We start from the raw sequence: 18,891 nt of genomic DNA, 5'->3' as shown, positions 1-18,891 counted from the left end.
CAGGAGAGGAACTGGGGAAAGAGAAGAGCGGGAATGGGAAAGAAGGCTGAAGGGAACTAATCTGGTGTCCACGGGTTTGGGGACTCCTCCGGTGGGCCTTCAGCTCTTCCTCCAGCTTCGCTTCTGTCTTCCCCATCAGGCCGTGGGATTCCACAGCAAGGAAAGAGTGAGCGGAGCCTCGGGCACAGGAGGCCCGAGCTGGAGGCTGGCGCACGGACTGTAAAGACTCCAGCTGCTCCGCGTGCGGTCGAGCCACTTGGCCCAGCCGCACAGCCAGGGTACATGCAGATGAGGCTGAGAGCAGCTGTGGGGATCTCGCAGGAATCCTGACAGCATCCTGGCAAGCACGAGAGGCGCTGGGAGGCCTCAGGCAGGCTACACAGCCCTCATTCCAGAAAGGGGTTTGAGGTGGTTTTTGCAAACCACACAGAGGGAAACTCAATGTGCTGCCTGAGAAAAATTCCTGAAAAGACTATAAACGAGGGGTGGTGGGCACTTGGGAAAGGCGGCTGAGATCACGGGCAGGCAGTGTGTGTTCAGTAATAAAGTCCTGTCAGGCCAAGCTCATCTTCTCTGTTGACAGGGTCACCAGGCTGGTAGATGAGGGAAATGGGGTTTGCCCGTATCGCTGATCTTGAAACCATCCGACAATCTCGTCATGGAAGTGCTGCACATTAGCTAGAGAAAGGACTGCTAAGAGATGGGAAAATTAGTAGAACACGGAGCTGGCTGCACCATCATATCCAAGGGTACTTGCCAATGGATCAAGGCCCCTTGGACAGAAGCACCCAGGTGCATGTAGGGCTCTGGATTACCCCACTGCATTCAAGATCTCAGCAGCTCCTTGGATCAACAGACGGGAAGCATCTGAAGGTGGGAGCGACTAGCAGATATACTGGATGTCAGAGACAGAATCTGAAATTTTTTTAAAGATTTTATTTTTAAGCAATCTCTACACCCAACATGAGGCTCGAACTCACGACCCTGAGATCAAGAGTCGCGTGCTCCACCGACTGAGCAGCCAGACACCCCCAGAAAATATTTTGGAATGTTTTAACCAGCTAGAGAGATGGACTGAACTTAAACAAGATGAAATGAATGAGGGAAGGGGCGCCTGGGTGGCTCAGTCAGTTGGGCGTTTGCCTTCAGCTCAGGCCATGATCCCAGAGTCCTGGGATCAAACCCTGAGGCAGGCTCCCAGCTAAGTGGGGACCCTGCTTCTCCCTCACCCTCTGCCGCTCCCCCTCCTTGTGCTTGCTCTTTCTCTGTCAAATAAATAAATAAAATCTTTTTTTAAAAAAGACATGAATTGTGGAAAAATGTAGAGTCCCAAACATAAGACCAAAAAAGGTACAGCACTGTTATGGGTTGAACTGTGTCCCTCTAAAACTCACATGTTCCAGTTTCAATCCCCCGTCCCTCAGAACATGATCTTATTTGGAATAGGGTTGTTGCAGACGTAATTAGTCAAGATGAGGTCATACTGGAGTGGGGGGGGGCCCTAAACCAATATAACCCGCGTCCTTACAAAAGGGAGAATTTGGAGGCAGACAGGTGCACAGGGAGAATACCACGCAACGATAAAGGCAGAGATCAGGGGGATGCTTCTGTAAACCAAGGCACGGCAAGGACTGTCAGGAAACCACCAGAAGCTAGGGGAACATTCTCCCTCATTGGCTTCAGAAGGAACCAACCCTGCCAATGCCTTGATCTGGAGCTTCTAGTCTCCAGGACTCTGAAACAATACACTCCTCTTGCTGGAGTCACCCAGTTTGCGGAACTCTGCTGCGGCCAAGCTAGCGAACTAGCGCGGCATAGAGACAAAATTGGAGGATGGGGCTGAGTTACAGATTATGATAAAGAGACCTGAGGGGAACGGTTGGCTGCAAGCTCAGGAAAAGTCAGCACCACACGGCTGCATGGTACCTGGACTGACGTGGTGTGCTGGCCCGGCCTCACCTAGAAGACCAGACCTGGTCCTGGTGACCGCAATTTAAGACAAGTGGGAGGACGTTCAGAGTTCTGTGCCCGGGGATGAAGAGACAAGTCAGAGGAGCACTAATGGAAGTGGGGAAGGCAATTGGTCTCCAGAGCTTGAAAAGCTGTGGCATGGAAGTGACTGGGTTTGCCTGGAACAGCCACGTGAGAAGAGATGGAGCCCACAGGGAGAGACACACACTTCAAAATATAAGAACTTTCTATTAGACATTGTTGACCAAAAGTTGAATGGGCACCTTGTGGGCGAGAACTGAAGACTCCACCCGCTGACCGCTCAGTAGGGCCTTGTAGAGGTGACCCTGGCAGCTTCCAGCTCCAAGAAGGGCCCACTCACATTCCCCAGCTCGGCTGACACCAGCAACTCAGGCTCCTTACGCATGTGAAGTTAGAGGCTGCTGAGAACTGTTCAGGCCCAAGACCTCTCATCAATGGCTTTGGCGGGTCAAACTGCACGCTAGACTCATACACTTCAGGAGACCAGGTTTGGCAAGACCAAGGCCACTGGAAGGATGAGCCCACTCATGCTCAGGAGGATGGGGTCCTGAACAGGGGTGGGAAGGAAAATGGCCCTGGCTCTCCGTTGTCCAGGGAGGGAGGAAACTGGCAGCCCGAGTTAACCAACTCCTACCTTGAGGGAGTGCCCTGCTGGTGGGTGCTGAGGGCAGGCAGAGGAGGCCTCACCCAGGCCTCCCTCTGAGCAACGCCTATGCTAATAAGACCCTTCCCAGGACGACATGACCCTAACAGTGAGCATAATCTCTCTACGAGAGTTACACCACCTCATTTAATCCTCCCTAAACTAGCCCTCCCTCATTTTACAGTTCAAAACAGGAGGCTCAGAGAGGGAATGGAACTCATATAAAACCCACAAACAAAAACCAGTCAGGCTGGGTTTGAACTCAAGTCTGTCTCCTCCCGAAGCCCACGCTCCTTCCCAGTTTTCACGCTAGTTCCCCAGTAAAGTGTTCTGGTTGTAGAAGTGCCACAAGCACCCAGCAACAGAGAGAAGAGCCCAGTGTGGTCTAAAGTAGGGTCTCAAACTTCAGCAAGCATCAAGATGGCCTGGAGCGTTTGTTAAAGGGCAGGTTGCTGGGCGCCGGCCTGAGAATCGCGGAGTCAGTAGGTCTGGGGCTCAGCCCAAGAACTCTTGCACCCCTAACAGGTGCCAGGCGGTGCTGATGTTGCTGGTCAGGGACGTCCCTTTGAGAACAACTGCTCTGGAGCAATCAGGAAAGGAAGCAGGTGTCCTCCAGACTGAGAGCCACACAGAGATAGAGGTTCACTGCTGGGTGGATCATCTGTCTCCAGGAGTCCCCCAGCAGCATCCTGGGCAGCAAGACTGACAGCGGGTGCTGCTTTTCCACAACCCACCTGGTTGGGAAGATGTTCATTCTGAAGAAATCCAGCTTCCTGTACTTTCCACTCTGGAGTCTTCCAGTTCTCCCAGGTGGATGAGCTGTGTTCTCTCCTATAGGAAGTCCTGCCTCTTCGGCAGTCAGCCACCATGACCCCCTGGGTTTTCTCCCTCTCTAAGTGAACGAGTTCCCTTCACCAGACCTTCTGTGGCTGGGTTTCCCAAACCCCTCCTGATGCTGGCTGCCCTCCACGGAGCACACTGGAGTTGGTCAGGTTCTCTCTAAAACCCATGTCCAGAGATGAAGACATAGTGACCAGGGAGAACCCAATATGGTCCCCGCACTTCTCTTCGTACCATTGAAAACAGTGTTGTTTTGAGCAAGCCCATCACCCTGCTGGTTCCTATAAAGCCTGTGCACAATTAAACCGCTCGGATCTCTTCCTCAGGACATGCAGCCAAATCGAGTCTGCTCCCACCCCCATCCCCCTCATGAACTTGAGCAATTAATTTCTGCAATCTAAATGTGACTTTCCATCTGCCCCTGTTAAATTTCATCTTGTTGGTTTAAACCCAGCATTCCAGTCTGTTGAGATCATTTTGAATATTTATTCTGTCTTTTATAGGAGCTGCCCATCACAGCCTTGTCATCAACAAATTTGATAAGCTTGCTTACTCCATTCATCCAACTCATGGATAAAAATGGGAAGCTTCAGTTTTTCAGAATCTCACCTGCCATAAACCATCTTCCCTTTTGGGATCCCTAATCGTAAGATCAGACTTCCTAAAATCAGACTTCCTAGATTCTAGGGAAGGTCTGTGGACATGTCATTTCTTTCCCTGGCTGTTACTAACACCAGGCTGATGTGGTGTCTTTCATCCGAGCACCGTCACATCACCACCTAGCTCTTGATCAGAATCAAATCAGAAAGATAGTCTCAGTTGCTGTTTGTCTACCTCCTGGGCAATGGCGATGTTAAAGATGCAAGGATGCGAAAATGTATCCATGCCTCCACTTTAAACAGTATTTGACACCCAACAGAAGTCAGACTGCCTATCCCCCCATCATTACTATAGCATGCCTCCCTGACAGCTTTATAAGCCATACTGGGCAAGTCGCATCCAAATTCTTCTGACTGGGTGGGGAAGCTGCAACAGGGATATGTCAAACTTGGACCTGCTAAGCTGCAAGGCATGCTGGGATCTTGGCAGCTGGTCAGTGAGGAAGCAAGAAATGTTTTCTGGCATGGGGTACCTGGAGGATGGGGTGAGGACAGAATCAAGAAAGTGAAAGGAAAACGGGGTCTTAATGGATGAGGCACAGTCTATGTCCATACAATACACTGATACCCTAAGCCAAGGATGGACCGAAGTACACATACACAGACATTCAAAGTATACAAAGTATACATAGTTAAGAGGCTAGGCTCTGAAATCAGACAGTCTGGGTTTAAATCCCAGCTTTGCTACGTTTTAACTGGGGGACCTTGGGCAAATTGTTTTCTCTCTCAAGGTTTCAGTTTCTTTGTGTGGAATACACACACGTGAGGCCCATGAGTATTAAAAGAGAGAACGGGTATACAAAGTTTAACAGACTGTCTGGTGCATAATAACAGCTCAATAAATAATAGCTGTTATTATGGAACAATAGCTTGAAGGCACGGAACGCTGATAGTTCCTGGACTGGAGATGTGAAGAGGAAAAAGCCAAGCAGGTGAAAGAAGAAACTAAAGATGCGGGGGGCAGGGGTGTAGGAGCAGGAGAGACTTGGAGCTCACTTGGTTGGGGGGGGGGCAGTAATTTGCGGAACAGGCCTGGGGGTAGAGCTGAGGCACCAGGCTGGGGGAAGGATTCCGACCTCAGGTTAAGTGGGGTGAAGCAGGCTTGAAGCCTCAGAGGAGTTCAGTGAAAACAGTTTGTTTTTTCAGCTCTGAGTAGGAAAGATTTTTATTGCGATAGGAAGTCAGTCAAAAATTGTCTAGATGGTCCATGTTAAAAAGAAGCAGAAATATCTCACTTCTAGAAACCTGTTCTGAGGAAATAGTCATCGATGGGCACAAAGATTTACATACAAGGATGTTCACTGCAGCATTATTTATAATAGTAAAAAATGGTTTACAATCCAAATGTCCAACCTACAGAGGATTCATTAAATAAATTATGACACATCCATATGATGGAATACCGGCGGCCATCAGAAAGCTCATTTGAGGGGCGCCTGGGTAGCGCAGTCATTAGGCGTCTGCCTCTGGCTCAGGGCGTGATCCCGGCATTCCGGGATCGAGTCCCACGTCGGGCTCCTCTGCTGGGAGCCTGTTTCTTCCTCTCCCACTCCCCCTCCCTGTGTTCCCTCTCTCGCTGGCTGTCTATCTCTCTGTCAAATAAATAAATAAAATCTTTAAAAAAAAAAAAAAAAAGCTCATTTGAGAACAATACTTAAGACATGGGAAAATTGGGGCGCCTGGGTGGCACAGCGGTTAAAGCGTCTGCCTTCGGCTCAGGGCGTGATCCCGGCGTTGCGGGATCGAGCCCCACATCAGGCTCCTCTGCTATGAGCCTGCTTCCTCCTCTCCCACTCCCCCTGCTGTGTTCCCTCTCTCACTGGCTGTCTCTATCTCTGTCAAATAAATAAATAAAATCTTTAAAAAAAAAAAAAAAAGACATGGGAAAATTATCCCAATATGTTATTAAATGGAAAAGGCTGGTTACAAAGCAACACAGAGAGTACCACTGCAATTTTTGGTACGTAGGTATCTAGAAGGAAATAAGCAACCATGTTGAATGAATTACTTTTATAAATGCTTTTTAAGAAGAAATGACCACAAAGAAGTTACACTAGAAGGGTGCTCCCACAATCAGCCTATAATAGAAAGTCATTAAATTCAGAACACAGGAACACAAACAGTAGCTATGATCTGCATGCCAGGAGCTGTGGCTGGTAACTACTAGAAAGGACCTGGCTGTTTTGAAGGGCTGAGGGCAAAGAGATTCTGCATGCCATTGGCGTGAGGCCAGGGGCAGCCTAGGAAAGATTTAGGTCAGTGGCTCTCAACCATGGCTGCATATTAGAAGCTCAAAAAAATATCAGTTGCTCAGGCCCCACCCTCGGGGGCCCTGCCTTAATTAAGGTCTAGGATGGGGCTGGTCATCTAGCGTTTGTCAAAGTTCTCCAGGTGATTCTAATAGAAATCAGTGAACTAGGGTCGAACTGGGCCAGGCTACTGTTAGCTGAATACAGAGGTCACTGGAGCCTCGCTCTCCAGACTGGGCCCCGTAAGTCCAGAGAGACTCACTCTGCAAGCAAGAGAGATGCTAAAAGGGAGCAGGTGGCTCCGAGGTACCTGGTCTACACAGGAAAATGCCCCTCGGCCTGGAGGAGCACACAGAAGTGCTCCTTGGAGCTGGGCTGTTCGGGAGTTTTTGCCACAAGGCTACTGCTCTCCACGGAGACTCCTGAGGGGGCCCAGGGGACCAGCTGACTCCATAAACCCCAAGTACAGGTGGCTCTACAAACGGGAGAAGGGAAGAAAACCAGGATCCCAGGACACCTATAGGGACTTGACTCTGCAGAAGCTCAACTTAGTGTACTGGTATTTTCCTCTTCTGTCCTGCTTTGGGGCAGAAACACACCCTGGCCAACAAAGCGATGTCTAGACCTTAAAGGCAGTCTGTTCTAGGTGGATGAGGCCTCTCAGAGGGCTCCTGGCTTCCCCCAGGCGCCTTGAGGGAAGAGGAGCAGAGGAAACAAGCTGCTAGAAACAAAAGTTTGTATTAAATGATAAGATCTCCCCCAGCTCTCACTACAGGCATAGAGTTACCCCAGGCACCAAAAGAAGGGAAAGAACAGGCCTGGGTCGGGTGCTTTACACACTGGATCCATCCATCCCTGAATAATTAAGAGGCAACTGCAAGCTCTTTTGTACGCCTTGAAGGGGAGCTCCTGGGGGCCCTTCAGGACAATGACGAGGGCAGTACGGAGGGAGTTTGGGCTCAGGTGGAAGAGTGGGGTTAGCAGGTAGAGATAGATCAAAATTGCTACCCCACCAGCCATCTCCCTGAAATTGTCTGTCTAGGGACAGCCTTGTATCACCCCTGGCAGATGAACGGAGCTGCAGATAATCCAAAATGCCAGACGATCAAACCGTAACACAGCTTTGCAATGCACTGCGTCTGTGTTTATACATGGATGTGTATGAGTCTATTTACACACACACACACACACACACACACGCACACGCACACGCACACGCATGCATATACCTAACATGCAGCAGATTCACCTTCCAAATGATGTCTGGCTCAGGCAGAGGCTAAAAGGAGAATGCGTTCTCTGAAGATACTGGCAGTCAGGTGGCTCACCAGCAGCGGGACTGCAGGGAACTAGAAACTGGTCTTAGACTAAACATTCTCCACAAGTGAGCCACAAAAAAAGAGATTTTCCTGGAAAATCGAGAAGTGACTGTAGTCTCCTTTCAAGACTGCTGACCTTGAGGGCCAGAAAGTCTTAGGGTTCATTTGATCACCTCATTTTCACAGATGGGAAATCGAGGTCTGGCAGACGTGCTCCAGTGGGGCAGACTCCCTCATTCCTAACCCAGCCTCCTCCTTTGGGAATTTCAAGCTATCTGCTCCAATTTGATCCTCAGGGGACTGAGAGAGCAGATGGTCACCAGCCATCCTCCAGTACCAACCCTTCCTATCCCAGAAGAGGCCAGCCAGAAACATTCTTGGTTCACATGCAAAGATATTCTGATAATATCGACAAGGCCTCAAATTCAAACGAGTTCCAGGTGCAAGTCTGATTAAGTCATCCTTATTAAACGCAGATCAATGAGGGCAGTGTCATGGCGCAACTCAGCACACACAGCAGTGTCTTGAAAGCTTCCATTTGCTCGGGAACAGCCTAACAGAATCCTTGTCCTCCTGTTTCAAGTCAGAGTGGAGGAGGATGAACAGCCCAACTGTTGGGAAGTGGGCTCAAGGTCAAACTCTCCCAAGCCTGGTCTCCATCCAGGGGTCCCTCCTCCTGCTCTCTCCGTGGTGCCCGGCAGCAAATTGGATAGGAAAAGAAGAATTCTTCTTCTTTTTTTTCCCTTCCATTTTGAAGCTACCAAGTGTAGTCATTTCTCATTGGTGAGACCCTGACTAATGTCAGGATTAAAGAGTGCATTCTGCAAGGTTTGGTTTTCATCTCTCATGCTCACTAAAGCAAAACACTACAGCAGAAGGGAGGGAAAGTAACATGGCTGAGCCACGGAACATTCAGCACCCGGCTTCCTTTTCAGAACTCTGCTCCCAGCTGGAATTTTTCCCTGCTACTTTCTAGCATTCAAGCCAGTTATAAGGAAAATTTTTTTCAAAAAGAAAGTCTTGGGGGAGAATCCTCCATCTAAGACAGAGAATGGTGTACACAAAGATCCCCTTCCAGATTATTCATCACTGAGCCACCTCTTCAGCTAAGGCACATGTCAAATTGAAAGTCAGAGAGAGGGAGGTTCACAATAGTAGAGCCCTGTGAAATCCAGGTGTTGCCCACACAAGCTGGAAAAGAAGGGTTCAATTCAGCAATTCAATGAAACTCCATTAGTCAAGCCACTTGCTTTGGCTTCTTTTCGTATGTTTAAGACGAAGTTAGATAAGCTTTGTCATAGATTTGAGACCAACTTAGTGGTGGCTAAACTCAGATGCAAAGACCTGAATGTGAAAGAAATTCATTCATTGGAGGTACCTATTTCCAACACACACACACACACACACACACACACACACACACACACACACACAGTCACCAGTCAATGAAGACAGGCTAATGATCTAGGTGACTGGGTGAGGCAAAGGATGGTCCCAGGACCCAATGGGGTTTAGACCCTGAAGAATAAAAAAACCAACGCTCCCTCCCAACAGTTCTCGCCCCCAGATCTTCAGGTATCTGACTTCGCCTCTGAGCACAAGGTACAAGGTAGGTGTTCAGCCCCACTGGATGAGAGAGAAATCGGAGGAACCGAGGGAAGCTCTGAGGTGGTGGAATCCTAGCCCTGTCAGCCCTCCCCACGAACTCTGGACTCCAAGTCCTTTGGACAGCTCCACATCAGCTGTCAGATCACCCCGACAAACCCACAGGGGAGAAAAAAACCCTCGCAGTAAATTCCATCGCAGAAGTTGAGGCAATGCTAGTAATTCTCCTAGTCATACCAATTCGCCCCCATCCAGATCAGAGATATGTCTTATTTACCATCATATCCATAACTTCTAGCACAGTGCCTGGCACACAGTAGGCGCTTAGTAAATGGTGAACATGTGAGTTTACTGCCACTGTGGGTCTCATCTACCTTGCACCGAGACAGTAACATGTTAGGGAAAGTCTGGCAGCTGGAGGCATGGGGCTCAGCTCGTGTCCTTTAAGGCTTACATGGTAGCATGCACTTCTAATCAGATAACTGTCCTTGACCCTCTGTGCCCATTCTATCACCTCAGTCCTCAGTAAGAGTAGTAAACTGGTTATTATATGGTAGTGATCTGAGCTGCTACCTTGTTGAATTTCCCTGTGGGATACAGGAGGGTTACCAAGATTAAGAACAAGAGTGTCATGATCAATGTTCAAAATAGCTGGACCCAACAGCATCTTCCTCCCAAGTGTACACACTCTTACCTACTGATTGTCAGCCTTGCCAGGTTCATCCGCCATAAACGTCTGCCATTCCTCTCTCCCTTGCTAGGGCTCCTCTCCCCCTTTTTATTTTTATTATTTTTATTTTTTATTTTTTTAAAAGATTTTATTTATTTATCTGACAGAGAGAGAGGCAGCAAGAGAGGGAACACAAGCAGGAGGAGTGGGAGAGGGAGAAGCAGGCTTCCCGCTGAGCAGGGAGCCGGATGCCCGCTTGATCCCAGAATGCTGGGATCATGACCTGAGCTGAAGGCAGCCGCCTAACGACTGATCCTGATCGATCCATCCGGGTGCCTGTCCTCTCCCCCTTTTTAGATCCACACTCAGGGCTTAGGACTTTCTGGATATTCCTTGGGATCTCTGAACTCCCATGTGAGCTTCTAGACTTTTCTTATCTAACCCCTGAAAAAGGGGAATTCATTAGGGGAAGCAAAAAGTCATGGTTGGATTTTCTTCTTTTTTTTTGTGAAGAAAAAGGCCGGCTTACACTCACTAGGTTCCTGGGGAGGGAGAGGGAAGAGACCTCAGTTCCAGTCCCGACTCTGCATCTGGAATCTTGTATCGGTGGATGTGAAGTGCTCAGATTTATATAAGAGAGATGACTCCCTGACCTTAAGAAACTCATCATCTAGAGAAGTCATCATAGAAGAATCCTAACGGGCCCTGAGGATAAGAGCAAGCAGGGAGTCCAGCAGGTCAGAGGTAGGACCAGGCTAAGGGGAGTTCCAACCAATCCCCAGGGTACTGGGAGACTTGATAATACATATACACAAAGAGATAATGCTTCTTAGAATCTCAATTTCTTGAACTATAAACACAGGGGTGAGCCTGCTCAAGGGCAGCACATTGGTTTTGTTTAGACCATTTTATTTGGACAATTTGACTTTGAATATCCAGCTGTCCAGCTCATTGTTACCTGCCTGCCCTCTCCAGGCATCACGGCTTGTGACTCCCCTGACATGGACAACCTCCAAGCCCTCTTCCAGGGTTGAGCCTCAATAAGAAGCAACAAACAGAGGGGCTTTTAAACGAGGCAGCAAGGCTATGCCAAGGCAGAAAAGCTTCTGCGACAAAAAAAGAAAAGCTTCTGTGATTCCACCAGCCCTGAATGGGAGGTCAACCCACAGAGCCAGGGTGGACCCCTCGGCTCCTCTGTCTTCCTGGTATGGCTCTAGAAGTGGAAAGGAAGCCCCTTCTTGACCTTCCCTTCTCTTTTCCCACCCTCTGGATACAGACAGCTGGTGGGGAGGGAGGCAGAGTCAACAAGCCCAGCTCTTAGTCCCACCTGAGTCATGGAGCTTTCTTCAAATAGCCCTCCCCTAAGCCCTAGGTCACCATTTGGCACCGAGTCCTTGCTGTTTTGTACTGCCTGTGCATTTCCCCATTCACGTTCTCCCTCCCCAAACAGATACACTAATGTCTTCTTCAAATCAAACTGGTAAATTTAGCAGCCTCTCTGGGCATGAGCTCAGCCCTGTAACTCTTTGTACTCATGGGCACCTAGCCTGGTGCACTGCACACAGTAGGTACTTAAAAAGTGTTTGATGTCCAAGTGATGATAATGCTGACTGTTGTCAGCTCTGGAGGAGAAAGGCTCTGCACTTACTCCCTGGAAACAGAAAAGAGATGGAAGATCTGCCACCCCCTCCCAAACTCTCCCCTCCCCCCCTCCACTTTTCCTAACCTGGCACAGAGAGGCAGCCTTGCCTGCTGAGCAGGCCTCCCAAAACAATCCTGACTGTCTTCTGGGTGAATCTGCTTATTAATCTGTCCCCCTTTTCCTAGTTGTGAGGTCCAGTTCTCAGGCTCAAGACCCCCCCCCCCAAGGTCACCTATCCAGACTCAGAAAAGGTGAGAGGTCACTTTTAAATGTCAACAAGAAAGGGAGGGGTAAGTGATGGGAAAGAATGGGCTAAAAAATGAGGGAAAGTGGGGGTGGGGAGGACAGAGAGGCGGGCATGGAGGGCGCTTTAGAGAGGCGCCGCTGCCTTCAGAGCCGAATGAGGCCGAAGTGGGAGGATGGGGAGAATGGGAAGCGGGGTGTCTGAGAAATGTGGAAGGAGATTGGAATTGCCAGGGGCTGAAGGAAAAAGATGGGGGTTGGAGGCAGAAAAGGTAGGACCGCGGTGGGGTCTAAGCACAGACAAGCTTCCAAGCTTCCGAGCCCAGGTGCGTGGATCAGGCACAGGGCCGGGAAGGAGCGCATCGCGAGGGTGGGCGGCCCTTCCCAGCTCAGGCTGCTCTCATCCCCACCGCGGGAAGCCTGGAGAGGATCGCAGGGGTGGGGGCAGAGACCGGCGGCTGCCCGTCCCCATCCAACTCGAGGCCCACTCCAGCTCTGGGCGGCGAGGCGGGCGGGATGACCCGAGGACTGGGCACCGGGGGATGGGGAGAAGACGAGAACGGCGCTTCAGGTGGCTCCTCCTCGTTGTTTAAAGTTTGCGGCAGGCAAAAGAGCCGGCTCTGTGCCCCCCAGTGCCGCCGGCTCGCCTCAGCCTCGCCTTCTTCCCCAGCGCGTCCTACCGCCACTTCCCTCTCGGCTCCCGCCCCGCGCGGGTCCCGGATCCCCTCTTCTGCCTCCATCCCTCCCTGTGCCCGAGCGCCCCCCGCTCCCTCCCTCCGCGCTGGATCTCCCGCACGACGTGAGCAGAAAGTGAATGAGCAGCCCCAACCACAAAGACAAATTACCATGAGAAAAATAAACCAGGAAATCGCCGTTCGCGTCTCCCTTCCCGCCGCCGCACCCCTCTCCACTGGCCGAGGCGGGAGCGCGGGGCGCCCGGGCCGCTGCGTCTAGGGCCTGGCAGGGTAGAGTTTGGGCTCCGCGGGCCCTGCCAGGGCAGGGGGTCTGGAAAGAATCGGGGTGGGGGCCCCGCAAGCGGCGGCGGAGGGACGCCCGCGAGCGTGAGATTTCACACTCCGAGCGGGCCACGCGTTCCCACGCGCCTTGCCGCCCGCACTCTCCTTCCACTCGGTTTACTCGTCGGCCCTCCGTGAGCCTCCATCTCCGCGCCAGGCTCAGCCCTCTGCCCGGCGCTCTCTCAGCCTTTCATTCGTCCGTCCCCTCCTCCAGGCCCGGGCCGCGGGTCCCCATCAGGGCTGCAGCCCCGACGCACTGGACGCGGCCCCGCGAGGGCCCCGGGCAGCCGGTACCCGGAGCAGGCGGGCGGCGGGAAAGCAGCAGCGCGGAGGGCGAGGAAGCACAGGGACCCCCTTCTCCTCCCGCCCTCAGCCTCCCCCCGCCCTCAGCCTCCCCCACCTGGTTCCAACTTGCTGGCGCCTCGGGGCCCCTACCCCTCTGCCCACCCGAGTTGCTGAAGTTTGCAACTTGCAGCCCCAGCCCGCGCAGGGGAAACGCCCGGGGCTCCCGGGACTCACCTCCCGGCTGCGGGCACAGGTGCCCGGCTCCCGGCGGCTCTCGGCTCCCGGTGGCACCAAGCGGCGGAGGCGAACCAGGAAGGCTGGCGGCCCGTCTGGGAATGGGGCTGCCTCGCAGGAACGGCCGCGTCTCTGGGCTCGGCGCTCCCGTGCGGTCCCAAGTCGGGCCCGCGCCCACTGCGCCGGGGCTCCTCCGGCAGCCGCTGAACGCGCGGCTGACCCGCCCGGCTCCGCGGAGCTGGGCTCTGGCAGCAGTGCCCGCGCTCCAACTAGCTCCCGACCCGGAGCGCGGGTGAGAGCCGGGAGGAGGAGGAGACCGAGGGAGCCGAAGGAGGGAGGGAGAGGCGGTGGGGGAGGAGTTGGGAGCGAGGGGCGAGCCTGAGGGAGCGGGAGCGAAAAGGAGGAGGGGGTTGGCGAGGACCAGCCGCGGCCGACGCTTCACCCGCCAGCCCCGAGGCGCGCGGAGTAACGCGAGGGGGCGCCCTGCATCTCAACGTTCCCGGGCTCGGCCCGACTCCCGCCCCTGGCCTGCCAAGTGTGTGTCACACGGTGGGTGGACGCAAGTCCCGCTCCGCAGCCGGCATTCGGACGGCGAGACCCAGGTCCCCCTGAGCACTTGCTACCTTTTGCCACATCTGCGTTATTGTCCTCGGTGACCCCCATTTCTAACCTGACTTCCTCCAGGGCGTCAGCCCACCCCAACCCTGCCCACCCCAACCCTTGACGCCTGAGGAAAGTCTCCCTTCCCCCTACCCCCGCCACCCCCGGCTCCCAAATTCCCCAGCCCTAGTAGCTGGAGACGATCTTTCCTGGCTGTGGATTGAAGGGGGGGGGGGGGAAGAATCTCGTACAAAACAGGGGAAATCTGGAATAAACTGCGGTCGAAGGGAGTGAGGCGAGGCTGTTGGGCTGGACTGGAAAGCCAGAACTGGCTGGATCAGGGTCAACTTTTCACGCTGCACGACCTTGAGTGAACCTCTCCAAGCCTCAGTTTCCTCAGCTGTAAACTAGGGTTGGCAACACTACCCTACAGAACTGTTGGAGGAACAGTGGGGGCTGCAGTGAGTAAAATAACCTCAGGAACATTGGGAGGGCATCCAGATTAGCGATCCGGGGAGGCAGAGGGGTGCTCTCGATTGAAAGCGAAGGTTTAGCGCGATCACGCCGATTAAGGCTGATTGTTTACAAGTTCAAGTATCTAGTGTTTCTGATGGTAAGAAAGCAGGAGGGAGAGACGAGGTGCAGGGAGGGGGGTTTCAAATCCTATCTGCCCGGCCTGCGCGAGGGATGGGAAGGGAGCCCTCTGCTGAACAAAAAAAGGTATTTTAAAAATTTAAAAAGGTGACCTAAGAAAACGAAAGAAGGATAAAGACAAAAGACCTGAAAAATTAAATCTTGAGAAGTGTAATTTTAAGAGATAACCAAAGAGAACTGTGAAATAAAACTGGGTAAGTCGGAAGAAGGAAAACATTAAAAGACTTTCTAGAATATGCCAGAAATGGAAGAGGTAGAGTGAATCATTTTATATAACAAAATTCTGGGTAAAGGAAATCCCAGATGAAGCAGAGGAATGGAGACAATAAGAGCCCCAGAGAGGCACTTCCCCCCCCCCACACACACACACACTCACACCTGAACCCAAATGAGAAGCAATTTGGCCAGGATGGTGGGAAAGAAAGAGTCCAAGAAGGGAGTTTATGGGAACGCTGTAAAAAGGGAAACAGTGCACAATCTCAGAAATAAAGACTTTCTAGGGCAACAGAAATGCCAGCACTCGTAAAGTGCAGAATGGAGAGGAGCTTGCAAAAGTAAGACACACTCTGGACAAGAGGAGAGAGATGCAGAGAAGAGGAACAAAGGAAGGAAAGGTGTATGTCAGGGCACACCAGTCTGGCAGCCCATCCATTTAATTAGGGGTAGAAATCAGTTGAAAGAGGAAATGCAGGGCATTGAATCCAAACCTATTATTTTATAGGTAGGGACAATGAGATCTAGAGAAGGAAAGCAATTCTCCCAGAGTTCCAGACTGGGGTGAGGGCAGGTCTCCTGATCCTCTGAGACACTGCTGTGAGACCATGGCTGTGAGACCTGCTTCCCTCACACCCATCTCCCCATTCTCATTCCCTACAGAAGCATGAAACTGTTTTTGTCATTGCAAAAATATAGATGTGTGCAATAAACAGACACCTTTAAATGAATACAGAAACAGGAAAATATTCCATATATTGCAGGGGAAATGGGTGAGCAGGAGAATTTCCCATTCGTCTGTTGGGAGAGTAGACAAAATGCCTTCTGAGTGGTTCTGTGGCAGCAGCTCTCTCTTGAAAGGTAATAAAAATCATCTCCATCCCTCACCATATTCTCTCACCCTCCCTCTCTCCACCATGTTCTGATTGCTTTATCTTTCTGCTTTTCCACCATCACTTCATGCCCCTTCCTGGCTCTCCCTCTCCACGTTGTGAATGAGTGAATGAATGGCAGGGGACTCGGGGCAGTAAGAGAAGGAAGGAGACTGGGGCCACAGGCCAGAGACTCTTTCTAGGGGAAGCAGGAGCCAAGAAAGAGAGACACCAAAGAGACACAGACAGAGGAGCAGAGCTGCTTGGGATGCTGGGCTAATTAATCCTAATTGTATCCTGCAGTATTGTATTGATTAGCAGTGATTACTCAAGAGCTCTCAATAAAAGAGAGCTTCAGAAGTCCCAGCCTCAGGAAGGGACAGTTGCTTTTCTAGCCTGGCTCACCACAGGCATCAGGAATCTCCTAAGTTGGGCAAATCCAACCTACTCAGGATCCTGACTCATTTACTGGGAACAAACCCTGGAGCATTGACCCCGTCACCGCAGAGTACCCATCACTTTCTGTTACCTTCCTTAAAACTTCGCAATAACCTGTATAGTAATTACTTCTGTTAGAAGCAATTCTCTACCTGTCGGAACAGTGTTAATTAAGTAGAATGTAATATAGTAATTAATACAGAATTATCCAAAACAAACACGCTAGAGAGCAGTCAACATAGGGGGTGGAAAGGAGTTCTTCGAATTCACACTTGACCTAGAAATTCCAAACTGATCTTGAACCAAGTTGCCAAGAGGCTAAGAAGTAAGTTCAAATTTTCTGGTCTAGGGTGACAAGCTGAGCACAACACTGCCTCCTGCCTCCCGTCTGAGGGCATATTTCTGGGAGATGTTAGGTCCCTCTGAAAAACTAAAGTGCAGCCCCTCCCAAGAAGGCATGTAGAGGTGAGTGTCCATATGTATACACACCTGTACATGGGCCAGGCACAAACACAAATCTGGCCTTGTAACAAAAGGCAAACAGCAGCCACGCATATATTGATAGGAAAGAGAGAATGGAACAGAAGGCACCAATCACTTAGACTATCTGAATAGTTTCCCGGTCCCCAAATCACCTGCTTATTGTGCCTGGGGAGAGAAAAGAAAAAAGAAAATCCCCACCCCACCAGTCATTGTCAGTTTGTGAACCAAGAGCACACTTAGGTCAGAGGAACCGAAGTGTCACTAAATGGCAGCTTTGCCATTGTCCTGAGCTAATGTGAGAGAAAAGACCTTCCTTCCTTCCTTCCTCTCCAAACATTGAAGTACCATTCACTAAGGCTAGGTGGGGAGGTCATAGGAAGGGGGAAAAGCCTGAGCCTCACTGGCAGGCGGGAGAGGCAGACATAATCACAGCAAATCTGAGGGCCGCCACAGGACCAGAGTACCACGGACTCATGGAGGGCCAGTGACCTGCTCCGCTGGGCAGGGCAAGGAGGCCTTCACAGCAAAGGGCCCTTCTAGCTGGGAATGGAGACAGGGCTGGAATTTGCCAGACAGAGAAGCAGGAGGACGCAGAGTATTCCAGGCAGAGGAAATAGCTTGTATGAAAGCACCAGGCGATATAATTAGATTTCTGTTTTGGAAGAATTACTTGGCTCTGGTTACCAGATTCCGAGAGCTGAAGCAGTAAATGTGAGCAGGTGCGCCGTGTGCTGGAAGGAGCACTGCACCAGCAGTTAGGGCTTCTCGATTGTAGGACCCGCTCAGCCGCCGAGGAGCTGAGTGTCCTGGGCAGGCCTCTTAACCTCTCTGACTCTGAGTCTGCTCCTCGAGGGCAACAGAGGGGTAAGTGAGGAGTAGGTCAACTGCTTTCTAAGGTCCTCTTTGCACACACTTTGTACGATTCTACCTCTTCCGGCAGGCACTCCTTACAATTAGTTCTTTACCGTATTTATGCACTTCGCCTGTTCCATGCATATGGCACTTTCAGCTTCCAGAAGTATTTTCCATTCAATCTCGTTTGACCTTCACACTCCTGCGAAGGAGATAGCGCCACTGACACCCCAGACGCTCTGGCCCGGCTCCGTGGTGGTAGACAGCTCCTCTGTGCTGCTGACATCCAAGTGTGTACCTGAGGCTCTGATCTTTCTCTCGAGAGCCAGATGTAGACGCCCAACGATCTGCTGCTCTCCTCCACGTGAACAGCTAACGGGCATCCCAAACTTAACATTCCCAAAACCTGACTTCCGATTTTCTTTTCCAGAGCCAGCTCTTCCTCCCGACTTCTCTAGCCTAGTAAATAAAATCTCTGTTCTTCAAATTCCTTGAGACCAAAATCTTCAAGTCATCCCACACCCACTTCCAAGCCATCATAAATCGCATGGTCTCGACCTTTGAAATGTTTTTAGAGTCAAACTACTTCTCACCCCCTCCTCCACTAGCATCTCAATTCAAACCACTATCTTCTCTCACCTGGATGTTTGCTCTGCCTGCTTTCACCTTTGCACCTGCAGTCTTTTCTCTACACAGAAGCCATTCTTAGTCAGAAGCTGTCACTCCTCTGCTCAAATACCTTCCATGGCTCCCCAGCCTGCCAGAGGAAATGCCCCATCCTTAACAAGCCCACAGGGACTTGCTGACACCATCTCCTACCACTCTCCTCTCCTTCACTTCTCTTCACCATCACCAGCCCCTCCCCTGTTTCCCAAACACCTAAGGCTGCCACCTCAGGGTCTTTGCACTTGATGTTCTCCCTATCTGGAAAGCTCTTTCGTCAAATGTACACCTGGGTCATTCCCTCTCTTCCTTCACTCTGTGCTCAAATATTAGCTCATTAGAGATACGTTTCTATTCTTTCAAAAATAACAAACGGCTTTCACTCTCTATCACCACCTAACATCGTACATACCTGTTTATTGTCTGTCTTCCCTGACCCGAATACGAATTCCACGAAAGTGGACACATTGCCTGCTCTGTTCATGGCTATCATCCCAGCCCACAGAATGGGGCTTGGTGAAGAGAAGTACACAATGACAACTTAATGATTGAATTATTATTATCCCATTTTACAGGTAGGGGAACTGAGGCACAATAGCACAACTGGTCATTTTCAGAGTGGAGATTTGAACTTAGGTTTTCCCATATCGAACTGTGCCCTCCAACTGATTATTCATTAACATCTATATTTGCACTTAAGAAAACTTTTTAATAGAAAA

General features: G+C 51.0%; 1 protein-coding gene across 1 annotated transcript in view; it reads right to left on the bottom strand.

Annotated features, from left to right (window-relative positions):
• Positions 1-13,520, bottom strand: part of SEMA5B (semaphorin 5B) — a 114,361-nt gene extending 100,841 nt beyond the window's left edge. Inside the window, exon 1 of the mRNA XM_045812664.2 lies at positions 13,398-13,520. The gene's annotated coding sequence lies outside the window, so the exon portion shown is untranslated. The remainder of the gene's footprint in view (positions 1-13,397) is intronic.
• Positions 13,521-18,891: the final 5,371 nt, after the last annotated feature.

The sequence above is a fragment of the Ursus americanus genome, chromosome 4 (assembly GCF_024610735.1).
Source record: "Ursus americanus isolate L20-20 chromosome 4, mUrsAme1.1.p, whole genome shotgun sequence".
In the NCBI taxonomy this organism is placed as follows: Eukaryota; Metazoa; Chordata; class Mammalia; order Carnivora; family Ursidae; genus Ursus; species Ursus americanus.
This window is presented reverse-complemented; position numbering and strand designations above follow the sequence as displayed.